We start from the raw sequence: 20,038 nt of genomic DNA, 5'->3' as shown, positions 1-20,038 counted from the left end.
TAAAAGAGCATCTTCTAATACTTAAAATAAACCTGTTCTGACAGAAAACTTCATGCTTCATGGTTTAGGTCAATCTTTAATTTCTAGGGATTAAAGAGAACCTTTCAAAAGCATAGATTATGCTTCCACTTCTTTCCCTGGAGTATCTCCTACTGTCTTATGAAGATCTGCTCTTAGTCACTGCCAGAGGGAAGGCATTTCATTTGATGTCTTTGATTCCATAAGGTAGTGCTTACTTCTTGGTTATTTCTATTCAAAAATAGGCCAGAAAGGTTAAGAATGGAAGAAATAAAATAACATAAATCTTACTTTAGTAATGGAAGATCAAGGCTTGGAGACTTTGTGGCCTTTTTCAAGGGCATTCAACGAATTTGTGGCAGACCTCTTCATTGTCTTATCAATGAGAACAACCTTATTCTTGACCAGGATTTTTGTTTTTATTGAACAGCACCTTTGATTTAATTTTTATTCAGAAAGAAAATCAGAATTAAGGATGCTTTATCTATAGATTTCCAGAGTTAATCAAGTTTTATTTACAACTGGGATGCAGTAAAGTTGGCTCATTGTTACTGATATTTTTTTCCAGAACATGACTCACCATTCATGCACTTGTTTAAAAATACAAAAGTGGTGGAATCTGAGATTCATGTAATGGGCACAAGAGGTACAGAATGCTGAGGAATACAAATATGTTTGTGACTAATTCATTAGAGAAACTCCTCATGGAAGATGTCATTGATCATGATTTCCCTGTAGTGCTGTGAAAATTAGTACTGTCTGGGTAATATCTACCCTGTAAATAAAAAGAGCTCAAGAGAAATATCAGCCTTGGCCTTGCTTTTAAGAATGTGTAAATTTAGGGGGTCTGAATAGCATAACTTGCTTTGATCCTAGGTTTTTCTCAGTGTTTCTGATTTTCATGCCTAATCTGAACATAATTCCACATTATCTGGGACAAGAGTGTCTGCCTGCAGAATCATCATAGATGGGAAATAAATTCCATGCTACTCATTTTATTTAGATGAGCATATTATCACACTAATTAATATTTTTCTTTTTTAAAGTAATATTTTTAATTTTCTTTCCGCTGGCTGTCATATAATTTAAAATTCTCTTTCTTGTCTCAATTTTCTTCAGCCTGCAAAATGTAGTTATCAACTAATCTGGGAAGTCCTGCACCTACAGCTCTTTCATAACATGACATGATAGTACAATCCAAGTTCCACCAGGTACTCAGAATGGGATTTTTTTTTTATTTTAAGACCCAAGAGTAAAAATGAGCCCAGAAGAAAAATGAAAGAAGACATCTGTCTCCTTCCTTTCAATCAGAATAGTGTTTAAAGGTGAAATTGAAGTTATGACAATGTTGCAACAACTGAGCTACATAATGAATGATTAATTGACGGAACGATAAATAGTTCTAGATGGTTAATTTTAGTTTATAATAAAGGTTATTAAATTTGTATTTGAAAACAGTATAAAATTGTATTTGAAAATTGCTGTATCATTTCTGGATTCCACAGCTCTCTTCACTTAGATATCCATGGTGTGAGCATGGGAAAAGGGCTATTCAAACTTACCACCATACAAAACCAGATGGGGTTTGATAGAAGGAAAAACTCCAAGCTGAGTTAGTTTCCAGTCCTTCCAATGTTTGAGAAAGGACCATCAGTGACATCCACTGTGCACAATCTGCATGTTTGTCAGTGAAACAAAGGCAAGGAAGTACATTTACAATCCATAAATATGCATTGCACTGGACTTGAGGTTTCAGAAGCAAATTAAATTCCCTTACTGTTGTACAGAGTGGCTGCAGGCAGGTGCCATTTACTCTGCCTTACACACTCCAGGGTTACTGAAGGGTCTGTCTGGTTTGGCTGTTCTGCCACTGTTTTACTGGGGTTAAGGGCTTGCTGGTATTTTCCAAATTATATACAGGCTTTCTACTCAGAGATAATGAAATACCTGAAAAGTGATAGATGCAACAGCTTTTAGCTGCATATATCCTGAACTGTGGGTCAAACACATGGGTCGGCTAGAAGCTTGTCCCTTCTTTCTGCTTTAAACCTTACTGTAGAATGACTTGAAGAATTCTGGGGCAAAATAAACAAATCAGACTGACAGAGTGGGAGAAAAGCAGCTTAAGAGAAGCCTGTCAGCACAACCTGCTCCCTTTTCTAACCTGGCAGCAATTCCCTCTGGGTTCCTGCCGTTCTCCTATGCATTTCCCTTCCAACCCTCATTTCCCTATGGAGCTCCTTCAGCCCATCCGACTTTGAACATCTGCTGGCACTGAACTCCTGCAACTCTCAATCTGTTTCCCCTTGGCTTCCTTCTTCCTTCCAGTTAATCTTCCTTATTTTTGTCTTGGTGAGACTTCCCTCCTTCTTCTCTCTGGCTTCCTGCTGCTATCACCGATTTAATCTCGTCACACTCTGGGTGACACCAGACTGACTCTCCCTGCGAAAGTGACTCCCCACCCCCTGAGGCAGCTGCTTCTGCCTGCTTACAGGCTACCACCCAAGGGCCAGTCTTACTCTTCTCCTCCAGGCTCCCAGCATCCTCAGCATCCTCAGCCTTCCCCTATGGTTCTTCTTGTGCTCTTTTGACCCAAGATAAGCTGGAGCAAGCTTGAAAGTGGTGTGAAACCAACACAGCAGAAAACAGCCAATGGTTCACTGGAGTTCAGTGAGTTAAACTGGCAGTCTGACTTAGGATGCTGCTGGAGGAGAAGGAGGAGGAGGAGGTTTGGTTTTGTTGCCCTTTATACCTGCAGTGCATAGTGGCAGGATCACAGAGAAACCAGTGGGTGTACAGATGGGAAGGGAGGTAGGTAAAGTGAGAAAAATAAATGGATTTGAGGCAGCCAGTGAGCCTTCAAGATGTAAAGCTCTACTAAATCTGTTCCATCATGTAGGATATATTCCATAGGCTGGGAAATACTGTGATCTTGTACACACAGAGCCAGCACATTGCCTGCAAGCATGCCTTCCCACGGGAGACTAAGGTCATTCCTGCTTATTCCCACAGTTATGTTAAATCAGGCTGAATATAAGCCCAGGAGCATTATAGCAATCAAGGCTTTTGTCTGGAGGAATGAAGAGAGGTTCCCCCGCTTTCATCTGAAGGTTGTTGAGAATAATTTTGTGCTTTGTCTCATCAAAAAGACACATAAACATAAATATCCATGTTAATCACATTATAATTCAGCCCTAAAGCAGAATAACCTGAGAGGGAGGCTAAGTGATATGAGTCTACAAAGGGAACAGTCTGAGATCAGCCCATCTCTCCAAGAACAAGCATTTTAACTCCTTAGTTGGGAGAAATTCTATTAAAGTACACAAGGTCCAATGGCAGAAGAATAAAACTCAAGTTTGACTTCAAGCTCTTCCAATAACTCTCTCTGAGTAGCCTCGGATAAGCAATTTAGTTCTCTAATGTAGAACAATAATGGACACTGATACTCTGACAAGCACATCATTCTTATTCCAGCACAAACTGGAAACCTAGGGTTTGGAAAGAAAAAGCATGGCCAATAAAAATTGAAATGGAGAAAAAGATATACAGAAAATATAGAAAATATTAGAAAATATAGAAAATATTAGAAAATATAGAAAATATTAGAAAAACATATACAGAGTGGTATAAGGGGGCCTTGGGGAAGTCAAATGTACATCAGTCCCAGGGACACTTTCAGGTCTGTCTCCCCATCCATTTCCTGCCCAGAAGCACAAGTTTTAAGTAAAAAGCTAACATCTTTTCTTCCTATTTCCTCAGGTTTTGAAATATTGAAATTAGACGGAGTTATTCCTGTTTCATGCAGTGTAAATTAGAAGAATCCAGCCCTGTTAGATATCTGACCTGAAAGAAACCTGCACGTTTCCAATGAGGCACTCTGCCTTATACTCTCTATATCGTGTAATATCTTGTCGTACCAACGGGCACGGAGGCAACTTGTCAGTGACAATGACAAACACACACAGATGTATTGTTAGTGTAAAATAGTTGTACTTAATTCCCTTTCTTTCCTTGATTTTTTTGAGGAGTCTTTTGTAGTCATCTTCTTCTATTCCTGTATGTCTGCAGTTGATAAATTATTTCTGTTCTCTTTAATCCATTTTTTATTATTCTTCCATATTTTTTTTTCTGGTGTTGGTGAAAATAAATCTTTTGAAGGGCTTGGCAGTACATTTGGAAAGATGTTTTGAACAGTATAGGTGCTGCTTCTAAGAGTTAATGAATCAGAGATTAATAAAAAAGTGGTTTGAAACTTAAAAAATTCATGTATTAGTGAATTCTGCTGACCAAATTGCCATGCATTGGTTTTGACATATTCCCCACCTGAGTTTCCATGCTGTCTCTTTGTTTCTATGCTAAGAGCATGAGCTGTGTCCTAATGCACCATGGTTCTGCAGTCCCATTTTGTATGGAAAAAAGGATTCTGCAGTCAGCTCTCAGGCTTGTACTCCTCTAAATTTTGAAGATGTTGACTGATTTTGACAGAGAGGTAGATGTCTCAAAGATAACCAAGTTCTTACAAGCTTTAATAAAACAAGTCACCAGATACAGAGAGATCTAAGGAACTTGACAGAAGGAAAGGGACATTATATAAGCACATGTGGCCAGACTTCAGAGAATCCGAGCAGAAGAGACACCATATAAAGACAGAAGAGACCTTTATTCAAATCTTCTTAAAAACCAAAGTCATAGAAACGTAGAATTGTTTAGGTTGCAAAAGACCTCTTAGATTACTAAGTGCAGCTGCTGAACCAGCACTGCAAAGTCTGTCACTAAACCATCTTCTGAAGTGCCACACCCACACATTTCTTAAATACCTCCAAGGATGGTGAATCCACCAATTCCCTGGACTGCCTGTTTCAATGCCAGACTGACCTTAGCCCTTCTTAGCCCTTCTTTTTTGGCTGCTTTTTTATAGAAATATTTTTATTGTATCTTATGGCAGTAGGCAGGTTTCTAGATTGACTTTGGTCCTTTTAATTTTGTCTTTGTATAACCTCATGACATCATTGTGGCCCTCCTGAGTGACCTAACTCTTCTTCCAAAGATTCTAAACTCTCCTTTTTGCCCCCTGAATTCCAGTCAAGCTTTCTGTTCAGTCAGACCTGCATTCTTCCCTGCTGGCTTTTCTTTGTCCTCTAGGACTGTCTCCCAAGAGTCCCTGTGATCTCTGTGAACCAGGATCCTTAGCAGGCCAAGGTCTGTCCTCAGGAAGTGCACATAGCAGTTCTGCTCACTTGCCCTCCTTACTTCTCCTATGCCCAGGCCATGCTCTGACCACCACAGCACCCACCAGTTCTTCTCTGCTCACAAGCAGCAGGTGCCTCCCTGAGGCTCACTCACCAGCTGCATCAGGGTCAGTGTCTTTCACACACTACAGGAGCTTCCTAGATTGTTTCCTCCCTGCTGCATTGTAATTCCAACAGAGATGTGGTAAGCTGAGATCAAGGGCCAGTGATTATGAATCTACTGTCAGCTGCTTATAGAACATTTTGTCTGCATCTTCATCCTGGTTGGGTGGTCTGTAACAGGTTCCCACCAGGATATTCCCTGTTGGCCTTCCCTGTGACTCATACTCATAAACACTCAACTCTAGGGCCGCTATCATTTTGTTCTAGGCAATCAAAACTGTCCCAAACAAATACCATGTTATACCAGGGCTACCCCAGCACCTCTCCTTCCTTGTCTGTCCCTCCTGAAGAGTTCACAGCCAACCCTTGCAGCACTCAGTTGTGTGAGTCACCCCACCATGTTTCTGTGATGGCAACTATGTCATAACTTTCCTGCTGCACAATGTCAACCAACTGAGAAACACAAATCATAGCAAATCAGAGTTCATTAATTCTATGGCTCACCAACATAATTGTTTTCTTGTGCCAGCTCAACACATTCTCATTTTGTCTCCTTAGATGAACTTACATCTGTAGCCAGTGTATTTTTATTACTGTTTATTCTCAAAGCAGATCCTCCTGCAGCTGGACTTTTTTCCCAGGCTCCTGCTGGTTTCACCTCTACTGCATTTCTAAATATTTATCTTGCTTGCAATGAATCAAACTCTATCTCAATTTTAATAGAGTGGGAAGTCAACTGAATCAGCACTGTGTCCATGAATAGGACCTGTGGCTACATCTTTATGAGTAAATTAAGCATGCCCAGGAACAGTTGCTGGCACTGAGGCAAACTGATGCAGAACAGCCTGAATTTGTACTATTGAATTAACTCACCCTCCAGAACAGGGTGGCTGAATACAAACTGCCTATGGAGGAGGATTTCTTCTCCATGCTGTTCCTGGGAATTGCTCGGCATTCTGTTAGATGGGGGGTTTGTACCTTTGCCAAAAACATGCCAGACATCATCCTAACAATTTCATAGTATAAATAATCAAGCTCCAGTGCCTGGGAATGTCCCCCGGCCCTGCCTAATTAACTGCATGACATGAAACTCCTTCATCCTTATCTACGGGCAGTTTTCACAAGGCCATCTCTGCTCCCACTGTGCCAATTCATCTGCTCATATGAGTTGGGCATTATCCATAAGCTGAGTACATGAGCTAAGTCTCCCTAACCTGTTCAGTTTTAAAAGGGGCAAGCTCAGGCCTTTAATTTAAATGAGTTCAAATTGTTTAGACCAAAACAGAGAATATGCATGCCAGATAATCATCTCATCTGAAGGCTATAAGGGACTGGATTTCTGGTTAAAAAGGCTAAGGAAGCCAGGCAAACCAAGAAAGACATGTAAATAAAACTGATCTCACATAGTCCTGAAGCTCCAAGTACTCAGTGGAAATCCTTTTTCTCTCATAAAAGTTTAATTTTCCTGGATGTATCAGTGTAGTGATTTAAATATAAGGCCAAGAGGCTCTGAATTGTTTTCCAATGTATTGCACATCATAGTTTTTATTTTGTCTAAATCAGCAGTCTTATAGTCTTCTGGGAAACTCAGTTTGGTTTGTTGTTTTCTAACCTAAGACAAGATCGTTCGTTCGTTCGTTCGTTCGTTCGTTCGTTCGTTCCTTCCTTCCTTCCTTCCTTCCTTCCTTCCTTCCTTCCTTCCTTCCTTCCTTCCTTCCTCTGCTTCCCACATTACAAAATATATGGCTTACAAAACTAAGCCATACACTCCTTTGAAAAGCCAGTACAGAAATCACCCAACCACATGCTAATCTCAAGTGAAGAGGCTACTCATATGCTCCAAGTTATGCAAGTACTTAAGTGCTTTGTAGATCAAAGTCTGGATTTACTGATGTGTATCTGAAGATCAGAGGCTGATGCATTACTCCAGAACGCCTTGGAAATAGGTCTTATGTTTGCTCCTTCTTCTCTGTTTGCATTCCTCTGAGACTTTGGTAATGAAGAGAACTATTTATTTTCTTGCTCCTAATGTTCTCAACAGGAAAGCAGAAATCCTATTTTAGTAGTACATTATTCTGTCTCAAAAGGGAGAAGAAGAGAGAATGATGGAAATTGTTTATGAATATAATATGCTTTGGATTAAGGTATAAAGTTACTTTATTGAGGCTTGCTTTGTCAAAGTTTTTAGGGATAAAAGGAGTAGGAATGGAGGCTCATGGCATTGCATCACTTGTGCCTGGACCAAGGCTTCCATGCTACCAGGCACCTTTTTTCAGGGCCTTCCTTCTCAGTAGGCAGAACCTGTGTACTCACAAAACTCATCAAGAAAAGTCCAGCTGAGGAAAGGTTTTTTTTCTGTCACCCTTATTTTCATTCTTCACATAATGAGTTAATTAAAACAAAGTCTCATCTATAAAACAAAAAATTATTTCATAGTACCTCAAGCCCAAATCTCTCCATGAGCAGCAGCTCATAGGAAGACGTAGAACTGGCTGATCTGTGGGAAAGATGAAAGCAAAAGAACCTGCTCCCTTAGAGCCTTGCCTCTTGGTTTCCCTCAGAACTGTGAGAAATCCCCAATGAATAAACCATGGGATCAAAATTTTCCATGAGACTTTGAGCCAGAGAAAGCCTTTCTTGTAAATGTTCTGACTTTTCTCTGGGAAATCCTCTGGGGAGTCAATGGGGATGTATGCCTGGAACACTGACTATAGAAGAATGTCCCTATTTCTCCTCCAGCTACTCTGGGGGTGACATTCATTTCAGACCAGAATGCCTGTCTAGATGGATAACAGTGGTTCAACATCTTAAAAGAGCTTCATAACACTAATCTGCAAGGGATCTATTAATCTTCTTCTTCCTGCTCCTTTCCCTTCACTGGCCACTTTCATTATACACACTAAGACTCATGGGAAAAAATAATCAGTCCTTTTAAAAATAATTAGCCTGGTCCTTTGCTCTTGGCAGATGATGGCCCTCTCTGTCCTCTAGATCTTGTGTTTAGCTTGTGACTCCTCCTTGGTACAGTGACTCTTTTATCAGCCTGTCATAATGTCTGCAGTCCTTGATGGGCTCTGTGTGTGCACAGGTGCTGCATTGGAGGACAGGATGGCTCTGCCTTCAGTGGGATGCAGGCATGGCAAGGGGAGAGACCCAGGGCTTCATCCTCTAACAATCAGGCATGCTGTAGCTCTCTTGGTTAGGTCTCAGTCAGTGCAGAGGTGGGCAAGCAGCACAGATGCTCTTCATCCCTGGAGGGGACTGACCTTTCTTTCTGCTAAAATCCAGTTGGATTGCATGCTGAATTCATCCCTTAAAGCTTGCAGAATCTTTTTGCAATAAATGGGGGAAAAGTCCATTGCATCCTGATGCATGATGATAAAACTCAATCTGTGAGCCAAAATTCTGAACAAGATGGAAGTCAAAAGAGCCTCAAGGAGAAAAGCTCAAGGAGAATCAATTAGCACTTTCCAGTCATCAAAACTGAACATGCACAACTGTAGCTGTTCACCACAGCTGAATGTATTCCCACATAAGCAAATACATGGGTGGTGAAAGCAAATAGCAGCATTACCCTAAGTGCCTCATAATCAGCCTTAATTATTAAGAACAACCATTATTACTGTTATTATTGCTATTAGACCTGATACATATAACACTGGCTTCAGAAGGATTTGAATTAGGCCTAAAAGTGTCTCACAGTAATATGGCACCGGCCTATAATTTCCATCTCTGTTTTCTGATTCTTCCTTTAGTTGTGCAATGCCATAGGAAAAATATAACTATAGTGGAAGAAATTTAATTTCTCAATTTCAAACTTTTTTGATCAATCACTAAAAGAATTTTATTGTGTCAGTTTAGTTTCTCATTTCTGTAGTGTTTGCAGCAACCTATACGTAAGACCCTGACAGATCCAAACAGTTTCTATAAGAGCAAAGACCTCTTCCTAACATCATTATGCTAATTTTTTGTGAGCATAGCACCTATGGGAATTTCAGGTTGTCAGAGTTTTTCTAAAAGACATGTGTTATGCCACTGTATAATACAGACTGTTTCTGCTGCAACATTAAACCAAGGGAGAGAACAAAATTTAATCCCACTTGCAGAGCAGTTATTCAAAACTAAATAGAGCAGTCACTTTCAGTAGAGATAAGAACAAGATAAAACTCTCATTTAAACCAAATTCCTGGCCTTTTATTTCACTCTCTACCTTTCTTTTTCATCACTACACAGGCCTGATCACAGTAAATCTGGTCAGATTGTTCCCTTCCCTCTGCAGAATCATGTGGTTTTGTTACATCAGACTTTGCCAAGAGTCATTAAATGATTTTCTGTTATGGTCTGGGAAGATTTTAATTACATGTCCTAGGTCCAAATTTTTCTGTACACAGCTGCCCACACTTGCAGTGTTCCTGAAGGTAACCCAAGCTACAGGCCCACTGCTCCTCAAAAGGAATTCCAGGAGTTAAAACTCAGGCTCTTATTTACTATGCAAAATCTGTGATTACATAAAAGTTGCTGGCCTTCTGGGAGCATGGTCCAGCTCTATCTTAATGGAGATTCTATGTCAAAAAGTGTTTTACTGGGAATGCAAGTACTTTAATAAGAAAAGGATTGATTTTGCAACTGGCACAAAATTCCAATGAATGAAAATAATGCATTTGTTTCTTGTCTTAAAATTAAAGCTATCTTGCTATTCAAATGGAAGGTCCTGCCCTTCTTGAAATTTATCCTCATAGGCCTTGTGTGAAGCTTGAAATTTTGCTCTTACACAGCAAATGCAAGAGAAGGAGTAGACTATTCAGATGGATGGCTTTTTTATTGCATTTATTTAAACCAGGTTAATGTTAGCTTTTTATGTAGACAAAGAAGTGAGGGCCAGAGAGTCTTGGGAATTAGGTGGAAGGAAGAAGAAGGAAGTAGAAGCTTAGACTTTCTATCCTGCTGTCCCCAGTGTACAGCAGGACTTGAAGGTTGTTTTTGAGTTCAAGACTGAAAGTTCAGACTTTCACAGGCCTGCCTACAGCTGTGAATGCCTGGTTGGAAAAGAAACACTCAGGGCATAAACCTGAAATCAGTCCCACTCTGTCTGTGACCTGGCTATGTATTTGAAAGCACAAAAAAACGAGGAGGCAGAGCACTGAAATGAATCTTCTGAAAAATGTCTGACATTGCTGCAAATGTAGACTTCATCCCTCCAAGGTAAATGTTCCAAGTTGCACTGGTTTTAGGGATTTCATTAAGCTAATGTGTTCATAACTGTAAGGCTTGATGCTTCTGGGACAAACTCCCCAGCTGTGATGATGTTTTCTCACCCAGAAGTATCTGTAAGGAGATGTCTCTCTTCACTCTTCGTCTGTATTGTTGATGCACAACATTGCTCTTTTTTTAAGAAAGCACTTTGTTGTAGCTATTATTCTATTTCTTATTGCTTCTTTTATTAATTTACAAAATCCACTACATAGCATCAAGTGGCTTTAATTTTTTAAAAGTATAAATTAAAAAATCCCCATAAATCAAGTCACCATTCCCAACAAGTGATGCTAATAAAATCACCACTAACTTGCCACTAGCTGATGATTAAAAGAGGGACAGAATGATAATCTGTCTAAAGCAATGCAGCATCAAGAGTCATATGCACAATTTGCACTGAAGGACTCTGTTCCTTCCTGCAAATGGTATCTCATGGAGTCTAGCCAACAGGAAACCACCTGTTGGAAGAGGAATCTGTATTTCTGGCTCAGGAATGATGTTTTCAAGTTTGTCCTGCATATCAGTGTTATGAGAATGCTTTTCTTTGTTCCCCACGCTGGCACAATTACCTAAAGATACTTTGCTCCTGTTACCTGGTATAATCTGCATAGTGAGCACCCTGAGCCCAATGATAAAAGTAACTAGACTGAAACCTTCCTGAGCAAAGAGTCAGGGCCAGGTTTACCCAGTGGTGTAGAGCAGCTCCACTGAGGTAGGGAACAAATGAAAGCCAATCACTGGACAGCAACACTCATGCAGCCTCGGGGTATCCTGTGGTTGTTTCTGTTCCAGTGGTATTTACAGTCACTGTGCCAACATGCAGAGGTCTCTTATTTTCACTTTTGCTGATCTATAATGTTTGATCCAATGCTCCCTAAAGCAAATGGAAAGCTTTCTGTTGGTTTCAGTGGGGTTTGGCTCTCACAGTGCTTGTGCATATCAGAATTGTTTAACCTACATTCTGCAAACCAGAAAAAAAATCCACAGGCTGCTAGGATAATTTATCTAAGTCGTGGCCTGCCCAAACCTCCCTCTTCCCCTGGGAAAATGTTCCCTCCCCTTCATGTGATTCCCATGATTTGGGAAGAGGGCAGCCAGGAGCAGGTAGGCTGGGTGGCTACAGAGGAAGATGTGCCTGTCTGGCTTTCCACTTTTTCAAGATGTCTGGTTCCTACCTGTGTTATTCTGCTCTGCAATGTGTGCAAAGTCAGACACGTAAGCAGGAGCACATTAAAGCCAAGCATGTAGCAACAAGCACACAGTAGCCCCGTGAATAGCCTCTGCTCCATAAAACAAGTTATGTTCCCCTGTCTGCTGGAGCCACATGATCACAGTCATAGCATCACGTACCAGACCATAGAGACAGCGTGCTGGGTTAGTCTGCGGTCAGAGGGAAGGAGGTGTGTGGCTTTTGCTGCTCCTGCTCTAACCAATTTTTCATTCTTTCATAATGTAAAATTCTCCCTGGGTTGTAGCCCAAGTCTTTGAGGAGGCAAAACCACTTGCTGAATGTCATGAAGAAAGCAAGTTGCTATGCTAAAATGCTGGCAGGAGTTCAAACCCAGCCAAAAGGTTTAGAGCAGTATGAGAACACAATACACAAAAATCAAATAAGCAGGATTTTTTGTCTGCTGCAAATCGCGTGCATTGGGGAAAGTTTTCTCTATCATACAATAAAATCTCTTTTAAGAAAAGAAGAAGAAAAGTGAAAGAGCATTTTCATAAAGGGAGACCACCTGGTGCGAGCACAGTGGTGGCTGTTAGCTTTGGCAGCAGCTAAGAGAGGTCAGTGTGCAGCAGCCTGAGCTTGTTGGGAGTCTCTACTCAGTCTAATCACTGACCAAGGACATGCAGTAGGGAAATTAAGGGTTTGAATGGGTTTGTAAAGGTCTGACCTGTTTTGCTCTCTCTGGGGCAACTCTTTCTAACAAAGGTACGCTGCCTAACCCTGCAAAGCGCAGTTTACAGATACCTCCAACAAATTAGGGGTATTAGCCCAGTTAAATTAATGAAAGCAACGTTAACATGCACAGACTGCTTCTGAGGCTTGGCTAACTAGCTCAAAGCGAGCTCGCGGTTTTATGCAGCTCAGACATACTTTCACAGGGCTGCGTGGGACTTCATCACTGTCACACACTGAGCACTTCTTCTGTCTTCCAGTGCTAACACTTGCTGTCTTGTGCCAACACTAGCTAGTCCCTCTATGAAAACACTTGGTTGCACATTTTGCAGCTTCTGTAAGCCATGTTCTTGGCTTAGTCTCCAGAGGCTGCAATCCTCCCTGTCTCTCTCCTGACGTGTCAACCTCCTGTTGATTTTTACTTCTCCAGTTCCCTTCAATGCCTACTTCTTGCTTCTTTATGCCAGGGACTTGAAAAGATTCCATTTCCTTCCACTTTATGCTGTTTTCTCCCTCGACTGAGGAACATGCAGGCCCCCAATACATTCTGCTGGACTCTCCCATCTTCTCTTGCTTTTTTGGCTACATTTTCCCCAGTTATGGTTCTCATGCCCTTTCCTACCCCATATCAGAGTTTCAGTTTGACCCCAGTTCCCCTTCTTATCTTCTTGCTTGCTGGCATAGTTTTGTTCGTGTTTTAGGTCAAATGATACCTAAATCAAGCCTTGAAGGCTCGCACTTATTACAAAAGTAAGCATTTATTTGGCCCTAATTTTCTGAGAAATTTAGTTTTTTCAAATGAGTTTTCTCTTTTGAGCAGAGGTGTGATTCTAACCAGAGAGACACCAGCCAGTCCCAGGGGTTTGTCAGGGTGGGCAGCCCCACAAACTGACTCGTGAAGACAGTGGTCACATGGATGCTGAATGAGAGCATTCCTGGATGTGCAGCTATAGGCTTTGTACACCCAGAAAACACAAATTCCTTTCTGCAGCTCATCTCGTTCTGCTGTTGTCGGCAAAAAGCCCCTCGGTTCTCTCCTCTTTTTCTTCTTCTCCTGTGGAGTGTCTTGAAGGCACATCTCAAAGTTTTAGTGGTGCTTTAATGGAAATGAGATAACCAGCCCGTGTAATGGGCAGTTTCCTGGCAGATTCTCTTTTCTTAAATGTACTATCTGTGCTTAATGAGTTGAAACTCACAACTATAATTAGCAAAATGCTTAAGATACTACTCTCTGAACTTAATTGAATTTAATTTACAGTCTGAACAAATACATTTACATGTTGGAGCAAATGTTTGCCTTTATTTTAAAGTATTCATCTCTTCTTATCTTCCAGACCTTAGTGAGGCAAAAGTTCACTCATTAAGCTTTGTGGTACTAGGACATCTGACTTTAGGTGGCTTGAATACTGAATTTGTGAAACTTGATCCCTGAACATATCATAAAAGGACTTAAGCTCTTCTAATGGAAAAATGTTATCAGCTTTTAAATGTATGTGCTTAAGCCTTAAAGGAATGTTGTGTAGTATTAGCACAGCAACCTGCAAATTCACCACTAAAAAAAAGAAAGACTTAACAGTAATTAAGCTGTGGACAGTGTTTGAAAAAAATAGTGTACTTTTGCTGGATTAAAAAATTGATTTATTTCACTTTTATTTATTTACAATTAATTTCTAAGCATTTTGCTATGGAAGGCTCTGTTGCCTTCTAAATTCTGTCCATTTTACTCTGCCACCATGGGATTCTATTGAGAGAATTTTTAAAGCGATATCTATATAAAAGACAGGACAGTTTATTTTCCTATGGAATTTCCTAATATTGCAGTTAGCCAAGAACATCATGCTTTACAGATCCAAGCACCCTGAGCATAAATTCTTTGCCAACCAGAGGTCATGAAGCCAAGGGCAGAAATCAGTATGAGGAGACCAGGCATCTGACTGTCTGCAGTGTCAATCCTCAGAGCCCATTAAGGTAAATAAAGGGCCCTTCTGTTCTGCACTTGGAGAGTGAATTCAGCAGCAGTTGGGGACTTTTGCTGAAGCAACCAGAAGCCAACTATTCATCAGCATATGAGGTGTTGGAAAGCTGTAGATGGCAATATCCTGCAGTAGCAGGTGCAGGGGCTGGAGTTAGACTAAGTAGAAGAAGATGGAAGAGGTGAGAAAAACATCAGCTTGTGAGCAGCAAAACAGCTCCCAGTGCAGGCCAGTGGAGAAGCTGGCACTGAGTGGGCTCTCTGCTCTCCTCCCCATGCTCCTGTATCAATGTTTTTAGGAAGAGATTGGGAAAACAAATTAGAGAAAACTGAGGGCAAAAGCAAGATATCTATGTGGTCACAGGTGTGCAAAGGCAACTAGAAGACAAGTTTTACTCTCAGGGATTCCAGTCTCATCCTGCTTTGGCAAACAACAGAAAATTGTGGCCTAAGCTGAACAGTGAAGGTTATATTCTGATTCTGACTTTTTCTCTTACCAAAGCAGTGAAGGGAGTCCTTGAGCTTCTCCTTACAGTAAACAGGGTACAAGACTGGGCCTTATTTCTTACTGTCTCTCAGTCTTAGGAGCTAGAAAAGAGTCTCTGCCTTCTTCCTGAGTGTCATGGGTAAAAATATCAATATGCAGGTTCATGATTTCAAATTTGATAGTGGTCAGAATTGCCAAATGGGATTCATTAAACTGTCAAACCAGACACTCTACCTAGTGTTTGCCTCTGATAGTCTTAGGAGAGGTGAAAGTAAGTTATTGTGGTTTAAAGGAATATCTCTTAGAGTTTCCATGCTAAAACATGACTTGAGTCATGCTGGGTGCCACTGGACTGTCCAGGCTGGGGGCAGCAAGCACAGCACCTACAGTGGCAGCAGCACAGGGATGATTCTGGTCAGTAAAACACCAGAGCTGATTTAAAATTTCATCCAGATATGTCTGCAGGACCTGCAGCAACCTCAAAGTGTTGCCTGAGTATGCACCTGGACCAAGCCCCACCAGTAATTTAACCTGCAACATCCAGGCCCAAAGGAAAGCTGCTTTTTCCTGTGCTGGGTGAAGGTGCTGTGGTTCCTTTTGGTGTGTATGAAGTTTGTTTGTTTGTATCCCACCTGGCCCATTATTAACTTGCCTCTTTTGATCATTACCCTTGTATGAAACCCAAGTGGGAGCAGCCCACAAACTCCGGCTCCGTGGTTCGCACAGCTCACGTTGTAACGCTGTTGAGTTTTGTTGCATTAACCATCAGCCTCAGCACCTACAAAAGGGCTCATTTTGATTTGACAGCTCTTTCCAAAGAGGTGTGCATGGGAAAAGGCTGCAGTGTGTGGGGCTGGCTGTGGTATCTCCCTTTGGGAAGCCTAGTGAGCTGCTCCCTGCGCGCGCTGGCCGGGCTGGTGGGAGCCCCGCGTCCCATCCTGCAGCCGTGGTGGGGCTCAGTGGAACTGCCCTGGGCTTTGTGCAGCTCCTTAGGACTGCAAGGCTCCTGCCTGCTCACACGGCTTCCCCTGTCTGCTCTTGGTTCAAACCCAAGCCTGTCTGCAAGTTTTTCAGGCTCCCCAGCCCAGCAGAAGCCCCTGGCCCAGTGTGTCTGGTCACAAACACGCACGGCAGCCCGGGATGCCCAGGGAGGGATTTGAGTGCAAGGAGGAAGGATAGAAACCTCATACCTTCTTTTCTCTCACACCCACACACCCACTCCTGCATAAGGACGAAGCTCTGATCCCATGCCTGTGGCTACCCTGCTTCCTCTTGAATCACACCACCCACAAAGTAAGCAGGCTTTAAAACTTGGCATTAAGAAAAACAGAAGTAGATTTTCCTGCTGTTAAATTAATCTGCCAAGGCAAACCCATCCCTTATAACATGAAACTTTAACAAGCTCTTGCATTGAGATGCCCTAATTTGAACGAGGAAAAGTTTGCAGGGAACTGGGAGCTGAATTTTCACTCAGAGATAAGGCTATATACCTCTCTGCCTGCAAGCCCACGGGTATTTAAAAAAACCCACAAAACAAAACAGAACGTCTTTACATATTTAAATAAATTAAAATGAACCTGCTCTAGATGAAACATTCAACTCAATTCCTTAACTGAGTTTCTAAAGGGTGAGCTCCACTACAAAAGAAACTTATTAAAGAATAATGAAGACTGTCAAAAACCATATGCTTAAAAGCTAGTAAATAACAAAGTAAGGCTTTTAGTCATCTTGACTGGACAAGGTGAGGTCAAAAAGAAACAACAACACATCCAGCACCATGGCAATGGGCTTTTCATGCTTCTCATCTTCAGCACTTCCTTTTTCAGAAAGAAGTCTTCCTTTCCTTCAGTCAGACATTCTCTCTCTCCTGTTAATCACTGTCTTTAGCCTGACCCTCTGAAATAGAAATTCTCTTTTATGGAATATTTTACTTGAAGTGGTGTGTTTCTTTTTCTTTTTCTTTTTCTTTTTCTTTTTCTTTTTCTTTTTCTTTTTCTTTTTCTTTTTCTTTTTCTTTTTCTTTTTCTTTTTCTTTTTCTTTTTCTTTTTTTTTTTTTTTTTTGGCTGAAGGTATGTTTGCCTCCCTTGGAAGCACAAGCAACTGAATGAAAGAATAACATATTCTAAGCCGTTGTTGAAATGCTTTTTTGAACAACTTTGTGTTGGATGGATCCTGGGGCTGTCATTTACTTGACATTCATTTATACTGAATGAGTTAATAAGTCAGATGTTGTGTCATGTTAAGCATTTTTTCCTTGTTTATTTTCCCTGCATTAATAGCCATATTGCAATTGTACACAATGCCCTGAGCAAAATTTAATTCACTGGCACTGATTAACAACTGTAGAACATGTTCTGATGGGGATAGCTGTTGAAAAAACATCATTTTAAAAGCATATGCAAGCATAAAGAATGATCAGTTGACATCTAGTCTTTGCTGTGTGGGAACGAAGTAGCTGTTAATTATTTTATTTTTGTTGTTGTTGTTGTTTCCTCTTTTGTTCTTTATAAGTAGGCAAATGTTCAGTGGTGATCAGGTGCTGCTTTATCTTAAATACTGTTTGACAGCCTCGGGGTTAACAGAAATCTCAGTGCAAAATGTTCATAAACTCACCATGACAAGAGCAGAGGCTTGGAGTACTGTGCTCAGTCATGTAAGAATGAGTCTGAAATTGAGCTTAGAAGCCAATAATATCTGAACAATCAACACTGCCTATGTTACACTTTTTTAAGTAAAGGAAATCAGTCTGCATTGTGACCTTGATGTGTAAACAAGAGGTAATTAATAAAGGTATTGGTGCAATTTCATGGAACGTGAACTTCCTCCCCCAAAATCTTAGCACTGGAAATCAAAGTATACTTTAGTATTTATGATGTCCAAAGCATTAAAAAGAAAAACAAACAAAAAACCCAAACAAACCACCACCAGCAACAACTATAAAATCCTGAAGTCTTGAGTTACAGAGTCAGAATTTGATGGCTGGAGGACACTGGAGGAAGTATGAGGGAACAGAAGAAATGCTAACTCCTGAACCTGGGAATGACATAATAATGTGGTTCTGCAGCTTGTACCTTCAGTTTCAATTCTTCATTTTTTCCAATTCTTTTACTACAGCCAATCGAGTAACAAAACCATTTTATCTTTACCTTAGTATCTTATGTCTAAACTAGGAAACAGAATGTATCATTTGCCATGAGAGGCTATTATAAAACTACAAAGTTTTGTTTCAGTCTCATTCTGACACTGCTCAAGATTTTTTGGATAAGCCTCATGCATAATGTAAAAAAAAGAATATTTAACACAGGCCATCTGTAATTTCTGTGTCAGTAGTGAGCCACATAATTGTTTTGAAAATATACATCATTCATTATATATGAATAATTATATAACATAAAAATGACATTGCACAACTCATTTCAACCCAGTTTTGCCCCTAATGAGTACATGAGGTACCTATTTCCAAGACATAAAGTATATTTTAAAATAACCAATTGCATTTATTAAATGCTGCATAAAGCTGATATATTGTTGCATACTTACAGTGTCAGAAGTATTTTAACTTTGCTTTCCAGTTGTCTTACCCTAAAAGCTTGTAAAGCATCCTGCTTTGGAAAAAAGGGAGGGAAAGGGAGGGAAGGAGGGAAGGAGGGAAGGAGGGAAGGAGGGAGGGAGGGAGGGAAGGAAGGAAGGAAGGAAGGAAGGAAGGAGGGAGGGAGGGAAGGAGGGAAGGAGGGAAGGAGGGAAGGAAGGAAGGAAGGAAGGAAGGAAGGAAGGAAGGAAGGAAGGAAGGAAGGAAGGAAGGAAGGAAGGAAGGAAGGAAGGAAGGAAGGAAGGAAGGAAGGAAGGAAGGAAGGAAGGAAGGAAGGAAGGAAGGAAGGAAGGAAGGAAGGAAGGAAGGAAGGAAGGAAGGAAGGAAGGAAGGAAGGAAGGAAGGAAGGAAGGAAGGAAGGAAGGAAGGAAGGAAGGAAGGAAGGAAGGAAGGAAGGAAGGAAGGAAGGAAGGAAGGAAGGAAGGAAGGAAGGAAGGAAGGAAGGAAGGAAGGAAGGAAGGAAGGAAGGAAGGAAGGAAGGAAGGAAGGAAGGAAGGAAGGAAGGAAGGAAGGAAGGAAGGAAGGAAGGAAGGAAGGAAGGAAGGAAGGAAGGAAGGAAGGAAGGAAGGAAGGAAGGAAGGAAGGAAGGAAGGAAGGAAGGAAGGAAGGAAGGAAGGAAGGAAGGAAGGAAGGAAGGAAGGAAGGAAGGAAGGAAGGAAGGAAGGAAGGAAGGAAGGAAGGAAGGAAGGAAGGAAGGAAGGAAGGAAGGAAGGAAGGAAGGAAGGAAGGAAGGAAGGAAGGAAGGAAGGAAGGAAGGAAGGAAGGAAGGAAGGAAGGAAGGAAGGAAGGCACATGGACAAAACTTAATTTTCACTCATTCATTTCACTCATGCCATCAATGTCAAATTAGGATTCCTAAGTTTTATTGTACATAACTATCTTTTCCTGCAAATTTAAGTCCTAGAACTAATTGCTAAGCCTCACATGTAACACTGACAGGCAAGTGCAGTGATCTGTAGCATCTACTTAGTTCATGTTATTTGAAATTCAAACTATACTTGTGAAGCAGGACACCCATTTGAAGGTCTCATGAATACTTTAATCTCCTTTTTTGATAGTCTAGTGGTAGCTACCTTGCCTGCTATAATATTATTTGTCTCAAGGTTTTGCACTGAAAAGCTACTGGAAATTTATTTACATTTTGTTTGGTTTTGACCAAGATAACTTCTATTTCTAATAGGATTTATACACTTATCATGGGACCTGATCAAGATCTGGAAGTTCACCTTTAATGTGTTTTTGAGATCCTGGTTGTTTTCTTTTCAAATCAGAAAAATATCAAATGTTCCACATACAGAATTTCAAAACAATTGTCCTAAGTGAAAAATTAGAATTTTGCTTGTTTTTCATATTCTTTCATTGCATTTACTTATTTTATGGTGTCATGGTGTCGTATATCATCATTTCTTAGCGTAGTATTTTAAAAATTTGTATGAGCTGTACTTATGTTGGAACTCAAGACATCCC

Source organism: Fringilla coelebs (assembly GCF_963513975.1).
Source record: "Fringilla coelebs genome assembly, chromosome: 1".
Classification (NCBI taxonomy): domain Eukaryota; kingdom Metazoa; phylum Chordata; class Aves; order Passeriformes; family Fringillidae; genus Fringilla; species Fringilla coelebs.
Note: the sequence above shows the minus strand (reverse complement) of the source record.